The 16,204-nt window shown below is 39.9% G+C and overlaps 2 long non-coding RNA genes across 3 annotated transcripts; both read right to left on the bottom strand.

Annotated features, from left to right (window-relative positions):
- Nucleotides 1–627: 627 nt before the first annotated feature.
- On the bottom strand, nt 628–1,885 carry LOC133645006 (uncharacterized). The gene is made up of 3 exons (XR_009824865.1): nt 1,354–1,885; nt 1,097–1,215; nt 628–984 (listed from the first exon to the last, which is right to left on the bottom strand). It is a non-coding gene; the product is annotated as an uncharacterized LOC133645006 (long non-coding RNA).
- Nucleotides 1,886–4,873: 2,988 nt separating this feature from the next.
- On the bottom strand, nt 4,874–15,118 carry LOC133644939 (uncharacterized). Of its 2 annotated transcripts, XR_009824858.1 has the most exons (7): nt 15,058–15,118; nt 14,203–14,333; nt 12,942–12,985; nt 12,821–12,874; nt 12,485–12,558; nt 11,253–12,081; nt 4,874–10,276 (listed from the first exon to the last, which is right to left on the bottom strand). It is a non-coding gene; the product is annotated as an uncharacterized LOC133644939 (long non-coding RNA). The 2 variants fall into 2 exon arrangements; XR_009824857.1 differs by having other exon boundaries at nt 4,874–12,081.
- Nucleotides 15,119–16,204: the final 1,086 nt, after the last annotated feature.

Here is a 16,204-nt window from a genome sequence, read left to right as displayed (position 1 = left end):
ATTAACTGTTAAAGGTTAGTATTATTAGTGGAGCAGCAGCACGCACAATCATGTGTGCTTACGGACTGTATCCCTTGCAGACTGTATTGATATATATTGATATATAATGTAGGAAGCAGAATATTAATAACAGAAAGAAACAACCCTTTTGTGTGAATGAGTGTAAATGGGGGAGGGAGGTTTTTTGGGTTGGTGCACTAATTGTAAGTGTATCTTGTGTTTGTGGATTTAATAAAAATTAAAAATTTTTAAAAAAACACCGATACTAATAAAAAAAAACGATAATTTCCGATATTACATTTTAACGCATTTTTTGGCCGATAATATCGGCAGAGCGATATTATCGGACATCTCTAGCTCATATACATCAAGTGGCAAAGCATCAGTTGCATCTTTCAGATTCATCACTTGAAATTAGTCTTTTTAATCACATAAGTGTGAAGGTGTTCATCAAAATAGTTAACAGTGAGAACTCTCAACAAAATGAACACCTCCTCACGGTCAGAAAAGGTAACAATATACACTGTCTCTCCAAAGATATGTTTGTTGTCCAGATCACATTTGAAGGAAAGCACACAACCAGGTGTGTAGCAATGACCAAATATAGACACACAACTGATACTCCAAATGTTTCAATCATTGATTGAAACTTTATTAGTAGATTGCACAGTGAAGTACATATTACATACAATTGACCACTAAATGGTAACACCCCAATAAGTTGTTCAACTTATGTCCACAGGCTGCCATTTTTTCAATCAACAACTCCTACTTTACCAAGCAGGCAAGGTTACAAGCCCAATACAATTTGAAGAGTTAGTCCAGACTGCAGGTGAGACCCTCTTCCTGGAGTGGAATGACATGGGCAGCCACGAGGACATATTGTGTTGATGTTGTGTTGCAATGTCCAATGCTCACCAGACCAGGTTGCATCACTGGAGCAGGGTCAGTGGTTTGTAGGAGGTCATGGAAGCTTCTTCCTGGCTAAAACAGTGTATGCAACACATGTGATTACATCATCTTTACAAGTTATGAATCATTTACTGAAGATATCTCACTTGTTTTATATTCTTATCACAAATTAAGATATTCTTACTTGTTTAATGTAGGACAGCACTGACTTGATGCTGCATTTTGTCCATCCCATAGATCTTCTTGACCCAGTAGGGGGCAGATCATGTGTGAGCATCTTCAGTGCTCTACAGCACCTTCATTCTGTACAAATAGACAAATATACACAGTTTATATCACTGACATGTGACACTGTAAGGTTAAATGTGTGTCAACTTGGGGAGTCTTTGGAAGATGACACAAAAAGGCATGATAATCCTCCATAAATAAACTAAACATTACCAGCACTCTCAGCTTCTGGTGGTTCATCTTTTCCTTCAAGAGCAGCCAGCTTCAACAACTTTGGTCCCATTTGTGTAGAAAGATGTCTGTCTTGTATGGAAACATCTTCTCAAACTGTCGATCTGTTAAGGTTTACCAACAGGACAAGACAAGGGTGATTAGATAAGGTTATATGCAAATCCATTTGAGAGTGCAGGTGGTGATTACATTGACTGACTTACCAGATATGGTACATCAATGAAACAAGGGTAGTTCTCAACAATCTCTGCCAGAGTAGGTGACTGATTAGATATCCAGTATCTTGGGTGGAAGTAGGTTTTGTCCTTACCCATCTTGATGGAAGAAAGGTTCTCCGGACTAGGCTTCATCCTTATGATCACAGTTATCCATTCTTGGACAGACTCATCACTTTCTGGAACTTCTTCAAGTCCAACAGTGACTTCAGATGAGCCACCCCTTCTGCAATAACGGCACCGATCATCCCTTCGTTTGGCGGCTATTCCTCAGCTTACCTTCCAGAAAGCCAGCGTGGCATGTTGGATCATAGACGTGTTCCTTTACAACACAAATAAAACTGGGATCTAATGAGCTACTGTCACAATCAATCCAAGTAATGTGTGTTTCTCACTCTTAACATTCCCTTACATATCCTTATTTTCATCCTCCATGTTGATGTTAAGTGACGGGTAAAGTGTCACAATGGTTCTGGCGAGAAGTTTTTTGTCCGCACTTACTGGATAACTGAGGAAAAACATCATGAAGAAGAAAAAGGACACATTAACATTGGACATAACATTAGACGTCCTGTACTTCAAAATAAGTGACAAATGTCTACTTACAACTGACGGCAGTTGTTACCAGTACCCTTCTCCATTTTTATGTAAGTGAAGTCAATTATATAGCGCTTTTTCTCTAGTGACTCAAAGCGCTTTACATAGTGAAAGCCAATATCTAAGTTGCATTTAAAGCAGTGTGGGTGGCACTGGGAGCAGGTGGGTAAAGCGTCTTGCCCAATGACACGACGGCAGTGATGGCGGAAGCGGGGATCGAACCTGGAACCCTCAAGTTGCTGGCACGGCCGCTCTCCCACTCTCCTCGTAGAATGCAAAACTCCTGGGATCTTTTAGTTGGAGGCGAGTGTTGGCAGTGTCAGGATGAAGATCACTGGCTGCTGTTGAAGTGTGAAGGAACAGTCCACTATTTTATTTCAACCAGTGTAGAGATATTAACACTTCATCTAAGCCAGCGTGTCCAAAGTGTGGCCCGGGGGCCATTTTCGGCCCGCAGCTAATGTTTTACCGGCCCATCATTCTAAAAAATACTAAAAAAATGTTTGAAAACATTAAAAGTGGAATAAAAGAGCAAATGGGTGAAACGAAAGGAGAAAAACTTTGCAATGTTCTCTAATAACACAATTTGTTTTTACAATTTCTCACAAAATAATCAAAATCAATGTTGCTATGAATTATTGACCGACTTAAGGACAAAAAGGACATACAAAACATGAAAAAAAATATATAAATTGTTATTACAAACATACAAAGCTAATTACACTATATATTATCTGAAGCTGATAGAGATTTAAGCGTTAAATGTAAACATGAGTGGGGCACTTTTGGATCCCTAAGAATTTTAGTGGAATTAAAAAACACCTGTCTTTGCTAAAAAATTTAAATAATAAATTCTAATCAATGTTGCTATTAATTATTGACCTAGTTAGGGATCCAATTACTTCACATCAAATATTCCACTTTGAAAATCTTTTTGGGAAAAATATTGTATATTTGCCCCCAAAAAATAGAGTTTTGACAAAAAGCTCATGAAATGTGTGTGTATATATTTTACACCTGAAGTTGAATTACAGATTCAAGCATTTAATTTAAAATATATATAAAACTTGTTTTAAACCCGTTTTAAGACTGAAACCCTTCTGCGTCCCTAGGACCTAACTTGCGGGAGCCAATAAGGTTAAAAAAAAATAAAAAAGTGGATATTGTATTGGTTTTGAAAATGAAAAAATATCAAAATGGCCCCCGCATGTTTTGATTTTTCAGTGTGCGGCCCTCAGTGGAAAAAGTTTGGACACCCCTGATCTAAGCACTGGGATAATACTACAAATAAAAGGCACATAGGCTCACTAAACAGATTATTATGTTTAGTGAGCTGCCTTAAATGAACAAACATACCTGCTGTACTTCCATTTCCTGTGTGGTGACAGCAGTGGCACTGACATACCAAACATCTCATTGAATGGACTTGAATACAATTTGGAATGTATCCATGTTTTCAACTTTGCAGTTCACATTAGTGTCAATGAATTCATTAAAATCTGAGCAGAAATTCAGAATTCTGGTCATTTCTGCTTTGATGTACACACCTGTGTAATGTCCTTGACTTTACCAGGAGTGGAAGTCTTCTTGAAAATGTCTCTGCCATCCAGGAGGACTTGTGAGACATCTGGGAGAAGCCATTCTTCTACATGTGTACAAACTCAAATGTACAGACAAACACAACTAATTCAATACAACTCCAAGGAAGGACTTTGTGTAAAATAATCATCATTTAAGAGATTATAATACACATACAGTAGTTAGAACAAGCTACATTTTGAACCATTATTAGTCCAGTGCAAATATGTTTACATGTCATAGGTGACTTGATTTCTGAAACATTGACTATGACTGGAAATGGCCTTTAATACCTATGCAACATATGGACAGATTAAACTTAAAAAAGGTCATTTAAAATGGAGATAACATACCCAAAAGAAACCATGAATAGTTTAAGTCAACCAGTGCAGTTTAGTCAAACAGTTTAATTGATACTGTGGAGACCTTCTTATCAAATCTTACCTTAGTAATGTTAGCTAACTTGTGGAAACAAACCTGCAAAATAAAGCCAACATTAACTTAGCCATTAAGCAACATTATGTACACAGCATAACCAGGCTACTATTTGAAAGAGCCCTAAAATAATAATGGAGGTTTAGTATAGCTAGCAATATGGCTAGCTGTTCATCAGCAGTTCATTTGCACATGCACAACTTTACATCTTGTCAGCAGGTTACAGTCACACATTCCCAGCAAAACTACCACTATTACACCCTTTAACATACAACAACGTGCAAGTAGACTGGAATATGCTTACCTTCATTAAGACGGATACAGTCGCAGAGGTCCGGCGGTGATGGCCACGTAGATCACAGAAAAGGCGGGACGTTTTTTTGTTTTTGTTTTGTTTTTGTCCCCAACTCTATGTCCACCCAGCTGATTGTCAAAGCTCATGACACAATGTTGTGTAGAATGTCTGTGTTACTTACCCTCAGGAAAATCCTGTGATTTAACACATTTGTTGAAATCATTACACAAAACATGTGTGGATTTCCAACACATTCCTTTTAAGAGTGTGGAAACGGGGTTTGTATACACACACATATTTTAGACCACAGTAACACTCCAGTTTGAAAAGTAACACTGTTGACATAGGAAAATAAAACCATACTTGAAGTGATTTTGTCATTTTTAATGTTGAACAACTTCCATGTTTAAAGTCTTCCTTAGAAAAGGTAAGCAGGCACACATGCAGCAGAATGTGTGGCATTTTTTAATGCCAAAATATTGTGTCCAAAAAACACACAAACTCAGTGTCATGTTCTAAATCAGAAATAAAAGAATAAGACCGGGAAATATTTTCACACATTCATGAGTTAGTCACTCCTCTGTTACACAGAAATATCCTGCAGTTATCTTGCCATATATACAGTATGATTGCTGTGTGGATTTACTTGTGGTGAACAGGACGTTACACGGCTCCACCAAGAGGTGATGGAGGATGCCAGAGACATGGCGGAGTACAGGAGGCAGGAAGAGTCTCTGCGAGCGGACAAAAGAAGGCTGCAAGAACGGCTGCAGGGGGTCAGGGAAAACAAGAAAAAGGTCAAAGCTAAGATTCGCAATGTTGAACTGAAATGTAAGGAATGTAGATTCTACAATCTGACATTACAATATTGTTGTTAAGTTTAAGCAATCTCTTGCAGTGGATCTGCTGCACACCAAACATGAGCTCGCACAACTGAGAAAAAGGTATGACTACTTGAGTGGGCTGATAATAAACTTTCATTTGTAACTTGTATCTTACCTTAACTGAAATTAAAAGTATTTCTGTCACTTCCCTCGGTGACAGAAAACACTGAGTAATGGCTTCCTGCGCGTCTTGCACCATACTCACGGAGAGGTTGGCTCTGCTAGAGGGCCGTGTCCGCCAGTTAGAGCAGAGTAATGTCGTAACTTTAGATGTTGCGGACACATCTGCTAGCGTTAGCTGTAGCGAGCTAACTAGCCCAGCTTGTAGCAGTCCTAAGCGGCCTACAAGCTACGGTGTACCGGTTGAGACGCATAATAGATTTAGCTCTTTAGCTAGTCCTACACCCCAGTCTACCGGGCACCACACCTTAGTTATAGGGGACTCCATCACCCGAAACATAAAGCTTAGCAAACCAGCCACAATAAAGTGTATCCCCGGGGCCAGAGCACCTGACATTGAAGCTAATCTTAGGGAGCTAACTCGCAACAGGCCTAGTAAACACGTACGACAGGCTAATCGCACCACTAATTATGCGAATATAGTTGTACACGTTGGCTCCAATGACACTAGAATGAGACAGTCAGAGATTACAAAGAGAAACATAGCCAGGACTTGTGATCTCGCCAGAAAGATGTCCAGGCATCGAGTAATTGTCTCTGGCCCCCTGCCTGCGAGAGGCAATGATGAGAGGTATAGCAGATTAGTCTCGCTTAACAAGTGGCTGGCTAGCTACTGTAGGGAGCAGGGACTAACGTTTATTGATAACTGGCCCTCTTTCTGGGGCAAACCAGGCTTGCTGATGAGACGGCCTTCACCCTAACCAGGAAGGCGCCATCATCCTGTCTAGAAACATAGACTACTATTTAAGTCTCACTTGACTGACTACACTAGAACAAGCCCGGTCACAGGCAATTACAATGTCTGTTAGTCCGGGTGAGGAGTCAGTTAAGCTAGAACTAGCCAGCGCCAGGCCGGATAATCCATGTACGCATAGCAATTCTCTTAGAATAATACACAATTCACATAATGTTTTTTCTGTTGTGTCTGTGTCAGGGGTGGACATGCATTCTACTGAGGTGGCAAATTATGATATGTCCAGTCTATTGCAGCACCAAGTAAACAAATCGGAAAATTCCCGTCATATCAATTCCTAGATATGGTCGAAACTATTTAAAGTGCACTACGCATAATAAACGCAACATTGTTAATATTGTCACTACGGATAATCTTAAAAACTCGTCAAAACAGCCCAATACCTATAATATGGGCTTTTTAAACATAAGATCATTGTCTCCCAAGGCGTTATTGGTTAATGAGGTCATTAGAGACAACAATCTTAACGTCATTGGTCTTAGCGAAACCTGGCTCAAACCGGACAAATTTTTTGCGCTCAATGAGGCATCTCCTCCTAACTATACGAATGCGCATGTTGCCCGTCCTCTTAAAAGGGGAGGGGGTGTCGCACTAATATACAATGAAAATGTCAACCTTACCCCTAACCTAAATAATAAATATAAATCGTTTGAGGTGCTTACTATGAGGTCTGTCACACCGCTACCTCTCGACCTGGCTGTTATCTACCGCCCCCCTGGGCCCTATTCGGACTTTATCAGTGAATTCTCAGAGTTCGTTGCTGATCTAGTGACGCACGCCGACAATATAATCATAATGGGGGACTTTAATATCCATATGAATACCCCATCGGACCCTCAGTGCGTGGCGCTCCAAACCATAAATGATAGCTGTGGTCTTACACAAATAATACATGACCCACGCATCGCAACGGTAATACAATAGATCTAGTGCTTGTCAGGGGTGTCACCACCTCCAAAGTTATGATACTTCCATATACTAAAGTAATGTCCGATCATTACCTTATAAAATTTGAAGTTTTGACTCTTTGTCAACAAGCTAATAATAATAATAACTGCTATAGCGGCCGCAACATTAATGCTGCCACAACGATGACTCTTGCTGACCTACTGCCTTCGGTAATAGCACCATTCCCAAATTATGTCGGCTCTATTGATAACCTCACTAACAACTTTGACGATGCCTTGCGCGAAATTATTGATAGTATAGCACCGCTAAAGCAAAAAAGGGCCCCTAAAAGGCGCACCCCATGGTTTACAGAAGAAATTAGAGCTCATAAATCATCATGTAGAAAACTGGAACGCAAACGGCGCGCGACTAAACTTGAGGTTTTCCATCAAGCATGGAGTGATAGTTTAATAACCTATAAACGCATGCTTACCTTAGCTAAAGCTAAATACTACTCAAATCTCATCCGCCTCAACAAAAACGATCCTAAATTTCTGTTTAGTACAGTAGCATCGCTAACCCAACAAGGGACTCCTCCCAGTAGCTCCACCCACTCGGCAGATGACTTTATGAATTTCTTTAATAAGAAAATTGAACTCATTAGAAAGGAGATTAAAGACAACGCATCCCAGCTACAACTGGGCTCTATTAACACAAATACGACTGTATATACGACGGACACTGCCCTCCAAAATAGTCTCTCTATTTTTGATGAAATAACGAGGAATTATTACAGCGTGTAAGTGGGATAAAACAAACATGTTTACTTGACCCACTTCCTGGGAAACTTATCAAGGAACAGTTTGTATTATTAGGTCCATCAGTGTTAAATATTATAAACTTATCACTTTCCTCCGGCACTGTTCCCCTAGCATTCAAAAAAGCGGTTATTCATCCTCTGCTCAAAAGACCTAACCTCGATCCTGACCTCATGGTAAACTACCGACCGGTCTCCCACCTTCCGTTTATTTCCAAAATTCTCGAAAAAATTGTTGCACAGCAGCTAAATGAACACTTAGTGACTAACAATCTCTGTGAACCTTTTCAATCCGGTTTCAGGGCAAATCACTCTACGGAGACAGCCCTCGCAAAAATGACTAATGATCTATTGCTAACGATGGATTCTGATGAGTCATCTATGTTGCTGCTTCTTGATCTTAGCGCCGCTTTCGATACCGTCGATCATAATATTTTATTAGAGCGTATCAAAACACGTATTGGTATGTCAGACTTAGCCTTGTCTTGGTTTAACTCTTATCTTACTGACAGGATGCAGTGCGTCTCCCATAACAATGTGACCTCGGACTATGTCAAGGTAACGTGCGGAGTTCCCCAGGGTTCGGTTCTTGGCCCTGCACTCTTTAGTATTTACATGCTGCCGCTGGGTGACATCATACGCAAGTACGGTGTTAGCTTTCACTGTTATGCTGATGACACTCAACTCTACATGCCCCTAAAGCTGACCAACACGCCGGACTGTAGTCAGCTGGAGGCGTGTCTTAATGAAATTAAACAATGGATGTCCGCTAACTTTTTGCAACTCAACGCTAAGAAAACGGAAATGCTGATTATCGGTCCTGCTAGACACCAACATCTATTTAATAATACCACCTTAACATTTGACAACCAAACAATTAAACAAGGAGACTCTGTAAAGAATCTGGGTATTATCTTCCACCCAACTCTCTCGTTTGAGTCACACATTAAGAGTGTTACTAAAACGGCCTTCTTTCATCTCCGTAATATCGCTAAAATTCGTTCCATCTTGTCCACTAGCGACGCTGAGATCATTATTCATGCGTTCGTTACGTCTCGTCTCGATTACTGTAACGTATTATTTTCGGGCCTCCCTATGTCTAGCATTAAAAGATTACAGTTGGTACAAAATGCGGCTGCTAGACTTTTGACAAAAACAAGAAAGTTTGATCATATTACGCCTATACTGGCTCACTTGCACTGGCTTCCTGTGCACTTAAGATGCGACTTTAAGGTTTTACTACTTACGTATAAAATATTACACGGTTTAGCTCCAGCCTATCTCGCCGATTGTATTGTACCATATGTCCCGACAAGAAATCTGCGTTCAAAGAACTCCGGCTTATTAGTGATTCCCAGAGCCAAAAAAAAGTCTGCGGGCTATAGAGCGTTTTCTATTCGGGCTCCAGTACTCTGGAATGCCCTCCCGGTAACAGTTAGAGATGCTACCTCAGTAGAAGCATTTAAGTCCCATCTTAAAACTCATTTGTATAATCTAGCCTTTAAATAGACCCCCCCTTTTTAGACCAGTTGATCTGCCGTTTTTCTTCTCTCCTCTTCTCCTGTCCCTTGCGAGGGGGAGTTGCATAGGTCCGGTGGCCATGGATGAAGTGCTGGCTGTCCAGAGCCGGGACCCCGGGTGGACCACTAGCCTGTGCATCGGTTGGGGACATCTCTGCGCTGCTGACCCGTCTCCGCTCGGGATGGTTTCCTGTTGGCCCCGCTGTGGACTGGACTCCCGCTGATGTGTTGGATCCACTGTGGACTGGACTTTCACAATGTTATGTCAGACCCACTCGACATCCGTTGCTTTCGGTCTCCCCTAGAGGGGGGGGGGGGTTACCCACATATGCGGTCCTCTCCAAGGTTTCTCATAGTCATTCACCGACGTCCCACTGGGGTGAGTTTTTCCTTGCCCGTATGTGGGCTCTGTACCGAGGATGTCGTTGTGGCTTGTACAGCCCTTTGAGACACTTGTGATTTAGGGCTATATAAATAAACATTGATTGATTGATTGATTGATTGTTTGGAGAGTGAATCGCAGCGCAGGGAGCGGCGGAGCCAGCGATGAGCGGCGGAGTGAGTAGCGGAGATGAAACACAAGTGTCAGTTAAGGTAAGCTACAAAAATACAAGTTACAAATGAAACAGTTAATTATCAGCCCACTCAAGTCGTCATACCTTTTTTTCAGTTGGGAGAGCTCTTGGTTGGTCTGCAGCTGATCCACGTTCCGTACATTTCAAGTCAAGCTTTGCAGCAGATGCTGAGCAGGAGAGGAAAGGACAGAGAGCCTGAAAGATGAGCCGAAAAACAGAAAAATAAAAGAAGTCTACTCTGCTCAAGTATGATTTTGATTGATTGAGACTTTAGTAGATTGCACAGTACAGTACATATTCCATCCATCAGTGGTCAATTGACCACTAAATGGTAACACCCCAATAAGTTTTTCAACTTGTTTAAGTCCACGTTAATCAATTTGTGATATGTTGGAGCAGCAGGCAGCTATATACTCAGCATTGACCCACAACACCCTGAAGACAAATGTCAGACATCAACCTGTCTGATGATGACGTGAGAGTGGCAGAGGAGGTCCTCCAGGTGCTTAAACCCCTCAGAACTGTTCCATCTCTACTGAGCACTGAAACGTCACCATCTGTGTCAATGATCCTGCCACTGAAAACAAGGATTGTACAATCCATGACTCCAAGTGTGGAAGACAGCAGCATCACTCCAGATGTCAGGCTTTATTTCACTACCTATGTTTCAAGGAAGATGATGTGCCTTCTTATGTTGCACTTTAACTTGGTTTTTATTATTGGTCATTGGTCCAAGTTTAAAGAAAGGAGAAGTGTCTTTTGATGTTGCACTGTTTTTCATTAATTATGTTAAAAGGAAGATAAAAATGCATGCCATGAATTGATTAACGTGGACTTAAACAAGTTGAAAAACTTATTGGGGTGTTACCAATTAGTGGTCAATTGTACGGAATATGTACTGTGCAATCTAATAAAAGTTTCAATCAATCAAAAAGTCAAGTTGATCAACAAATTGTATTATTCTCCAGTGCAATAACAGTACTGAAATGAAGGCTAAAAGGGCATTAATGGGAGCTTTAGAAAAAGAAAGAAAAATAGAACTAATTAAATAGTTACTTTTCACAGTAACGCATTACTTTTTGGTGTAAGTAACTGAGTTACTTTTGAAATAAAGTAACTAGTTACTGGTTTTCAGTAACTAACCCAACACTGGTCACGGATGGGTTTGGGAAGAGTGTTCCAGAGGGTGGGAGCAGCGATGGAGAAAGCTGTCACCCCAGGTCCGAAGCTTGGTTCTGCATGGTGGGGAGAGCAGGTTGGCATCAGAGGAGCGGAGGCTGCGTGAAGGTATGGAGGTGAAGCAGGTTGGTGAGGTAGCAGGGGGCCTGCTTGTGGAGGGCTTTGTGGGTGAGGAGGAGGATTTAAAGTGGATCCGGTGAGGACTGGGGAGCCAGTGGAGTTTCTGGAGGACTGGGGTGATGTGCTCACGGGAGCGGGTGTGGCTGAGCAGGCGGGCGGCAGAGTTTTGAATGTATTGGACTTTGAGAATTTTGCAAGATGAGTCGTAGAGGATGCCGTTACAGTAGTCAAGTGTGGAGGTGATGAAGGCATGGATCAGGGTTTCAGCGGCAGAGAAGGATGGACGGAGACGGGCAATATTTTGGAGGTGGAAGAAAGCAGTTCTTGTGATGTGGTTGACCCGGTGTTGAAAAGAGAGCTTATTGTCCAGAATGACTCCGAGGTTGCGGATGTGAGTGGATGGGGACAGAGTAGAGTTGTGAGCAGTTTTGGTGAGGGATTTGGGGCCCACGATGAGCATGTCAGATTTGTCAGTTGAGTTTGAGGAAGTTGGAGTGCAGCCATGATTTGATTTCAGTGAGGCAGTCGGTCAGGGTGGAGAGATTTTGTGGAGATGTAGCTGGACATCATCTGTGTAGCAGTGGAATTGGAGGTGATGGCGGCGGATGATGTTACCGAGGGGGAGCATGTACAATGAAGAGAAGTGGACCAAGCACCCAACCCTGGGGGACACCTAGTGACAGAGGGGCAGTACTACCTTTACAAGAAAGTATGTATTGATGTATTACAGTACAAGGACACAATTACTTATATAATATACTATCTTTAGATGAAAGTGTAAATACATATGTATATACTATATTTAGCAGTATTAATGTACTACACTACAAGGACAGAAATACTTCTAATATACCAACTTTAAAAGACAGCATAATGATGTACTACCAGGACAGAAACACATGTTATACTATCTTTACAAGAAATGCTAAGTATTGATAAATACTGATGAAATATACTATCTTCAGAATAAATCCCAAGTACTGAAGCACTACAAGGACAGAAATATTTCATCCTGCATGACTTGTATTTAACTCCTGAGTAAACACTGCCCCCTGGTGGACTCTTTCACCACATACCTTGTCTCCTTTGGTTCCACTCAGACCTTGAGCACCTGGAACGCCCATCGCTCCTCTCTCTCTCCTTTGCTTCCCTGTCATATATGAGAACAATGAATAAGTATTGTACTTTCAACACAGTCTTTCCCACTATTCCTTGTGGAGCCACTGGACCGCGCTGACCTCGGTCTCCCTGCAGTTACACGTATGAGGTGAGTACCTGGAGTCCGTGTTATTGACTAAAGTATTTACCTTGGGACCAGGAACCCCAGGCTCGCCCTATAGTAATAAGTCATTTCAGGTGTGCAGTAGAAAAACAGTCTAATCGATAAGCACTGGATTTGTTTAGGTACTTACCAAAGGTCAAGGGTCACCGGACATGCCGGCATGACCTCTGGGACCAGGCTCGTCCTAGCAAGAGAAAAAGTGGTTAAAAGTGAAGTGCATAATGTCAAAAGTTTGATTGAATAGTGCTTACTTTAACTCCAGGTCCACCTTTGGCTCCTGGACTAGCAGGTAATCCTAGAGAGAGAAACGCAGCACAATCATACACATGTACTAGAACACTCTTTATTTAGGACCACATGTTACAGTGCATTTTAATGTACAATCACCTCATGATAGTATTACACAATTCCCTAAGCCAGTGATTCTCTAACTACAAAGAATGACATAAATATGCAAACAGTGTTACTGTTCAAACTGTGGCCAAAAATATTCAATGAATACTTATGGCCACTACACAACTGTATTTCAATGTTGGTCATTATGGTGGTACTTGGAGAGCAAAGTTGTTTTTCCTGAAGTGGTGTACACACACACACGTCAAATTGTATCTATTTTATTGTGTAAATGATAGTAACATATAAATGTTTGTCAACATTTGGCTAAAAGCAAATTTTTTTATGTATAAATGTTGATTTCTGAAAGTAAAAACATTTTCTAATTGGCTAAACTGTTTCAAATTATCAATTAAATCTGGGAAAACTGTTAAGTACAAAAACCCTTAAATAGATATCTTTATTAAAGTTTTCTAACATTTTTTTTTTTTTTTTAATTTTTTTTAAATTGTATCATATTTTTTAAATGCTCTTTGTATTTGCTTTTATTTTCTTTACTTGACATGTTTTGTTCTACCGGATGGATGTGTAATATTGTTGAATATAAAAAAACAAGTTTGACAACAAACTATGCTGTATATATACACATATACACACACATACATATATACACATACACATATATATATATACATACACATACATATATATATATATATACACATACATATATATACACATATAAATATGTATATATAGTTCTGATGTTGTGACCTCTGTTTAAAATATACATTTTCGCTGGTTACTAATAAATATCCATCCATCGAAAACTTCACTATAGTAATAGTAATTATACGTCAGGGTCCGCGCATGCGCGAAGACAACGTCCCCTTTTTGACGGCATTCTGTGACGTCACGTTTTGTTATGTTAGAATATTTCATGAGTGTGTTGTCTAAAAACTAGCTTACCTAAAAGTAAAGGGGAACATGAAGGGGATATTTAAAAACATGTATGATTATAATGCAATAGTAATCGCCCAAATTTGACGCGAACATGAATGTTTAAAACGCGAGATTTTAGCCGAGGAGCTTTCGCTAGCTGTTGTGCTAAGTTGCTACAAAGAGAGATATAGGTAATCGAGCAAATGTATACATGGAAATAAAGCTGTAGTCACTCACCAAAACCAAAACTTTGCATCACTCTGGAGTAGAGAAGCCGTCGCATTTTTCGAAATGTTTGGTAGTTGTTCCACGCATGCGCGAAGAGTGCGTCACTTCCGTCAATGGGTCAGTGGTTTTTAATAACTTTCCTGCCAAAACAGTTCATTTTTATGATGTTTATTCGAGTAACAATTTTCGATAGAAGATTGCATACTAAACAACCGTTACTTAAGAATACAGTATTTATTTTGAAACCGCACAGAAACCGGAAGTAGCCTTAAATGGCAAATTAATACATCTTTTTAAAAAAATTCCTTATACATCAAAAATATCAATCCACGATACTGATCATTCTACGTTTTAGTGATACAACAAAAAAATCTAAATTAAAAAACAAGTTAAAAAAGCCATCGTTAACACGCAAGTCACTTCCGGGACTTCACGTTTTGTGATATTTGAATGTTTTATGAATCTGTTGTATAAAAGCTAGCTTATCTTGAGGGAACAATAATATAAACACAAAAAGGGGGTATATTTAACAAAAAATCAGGGCGTATTACCGCCACATTTCAACCACTTTCACGAATCTGTCAATGCAATGAATGACGCACGAGGGCTGGAGAATGTTTAAAGAACATTAATTTCCACTGATAGGGCCTAGATTTAAGAATAAACTTAAACATTTACAACAATATGAATTAAATTAAATATAAACAATCCATCCTAATTATAAGAATAAACTTAAATATCACTGATAACTTTTTAAATGTACTTTCAGTCAACCTAAACAATTTAGTAAACATCAGTGAAATGATCTTCTTGAAACATTCTCCTCAGTACAAAACAAGCACTTCTTTCCCTCGCTTTCCTCACCAGTTGCGTCTTCTGAGTCCACACAGGAGCTGTCTTCCTTCCTCTTAGCAGCATGTCAAAAGGAGTGACGCTCAAACATGTTGAAGCATGTGCTCTGAGCAGGTGAACAGGTGAATTCAATCAAAGCAGGTGGAGATGTTCAGCCCTCAGCTCTCACTGTTGCCCCTTCAGGCCTGGAGTGTGCTCTACATGCTGCTCTGTACTTGGACTTGACAATATGTAATATGTACACACTGCAAGTATATATATCATGTAGTAACAGACACCTTCATAACAATATGTAATATGTACAATATACACACTGCAAGTATATATATCATGTAGTAACAGACACCTTCATAACAATATGTAATATGTACAATATACACACTGCAAGTATATATATCATGTAGTAACAGACACCTTCATAACAATATGTAATATGTACAATATACACACTGCAAGTATATATATCATGTAGTAACAGACACCTTCATAACAATATGTAATATGTACAATGTACACACTGCAAGTATATATATCATGTAGTAACAGACACATTCATAACAATATGTAATATGTACAATATACACACTGCAAGTATATATATCATGTAGTAACAGACACCTTCATAACAATATGTAATATGTACAATATACACACTGCAAGTATATATATCATGTAGTAACAGACACCTTCATAACAATATGTAATATGTACAATATACACACTGCAAGTATATATATCATGTAGTAACAGACACCTTCATAACAATATGTAATATGTACAATGTACACACTGCAAGTATATATATCATGTAGTAACAGACACCTTCATAACAATATGTAATATGAGTTTACTTTTTATTTTTTCTGAGCCCTCCGAACAAGAGGTGATGGAGGACGCCATGGACATGGCTTGAGTACAGGAAGCAGAAAGTCTCTGCGTGCGGCCAGAAAAAGGCTGCAAGAACGGCTGCAGTCAATCAGGGAGAAAAAGAAAAGGGTCAAAGCTGAGATTGCAAAGCTTGACTTGAAATGTAAGGAACGTAGATTCTACAATCTGACTGGTCATCTCCGCCGCTGGCTGCGATTCACTCTCCAAACAGAAATACAAGTTTCAGTTAAGGTAAGATACAAAAATACACGTTACAAATGAAAGTTAATTA

This window comes from Entelurus aequoreus, linkage group LG28, assembly GCF_033978785.1.
Source record: "Entelurus aequoreus isolate RoL-2023_Sb linkage group LG28, RoL_Eaeq_v1.1, whole genome shotgun sequence".
Classification (NCBI taxonomy): Eukaryota; Metazoa; Chordata; class Actinopteri; order Syngnathiformes; family Syngnathidae; genus Entelurus; species Entelurus aequoreus.
The sequence above is the reverse complement of the archived record's forward strand: the minus strand, read 5'-3'. Positions and strand labels throughout refer to the sequence as shown.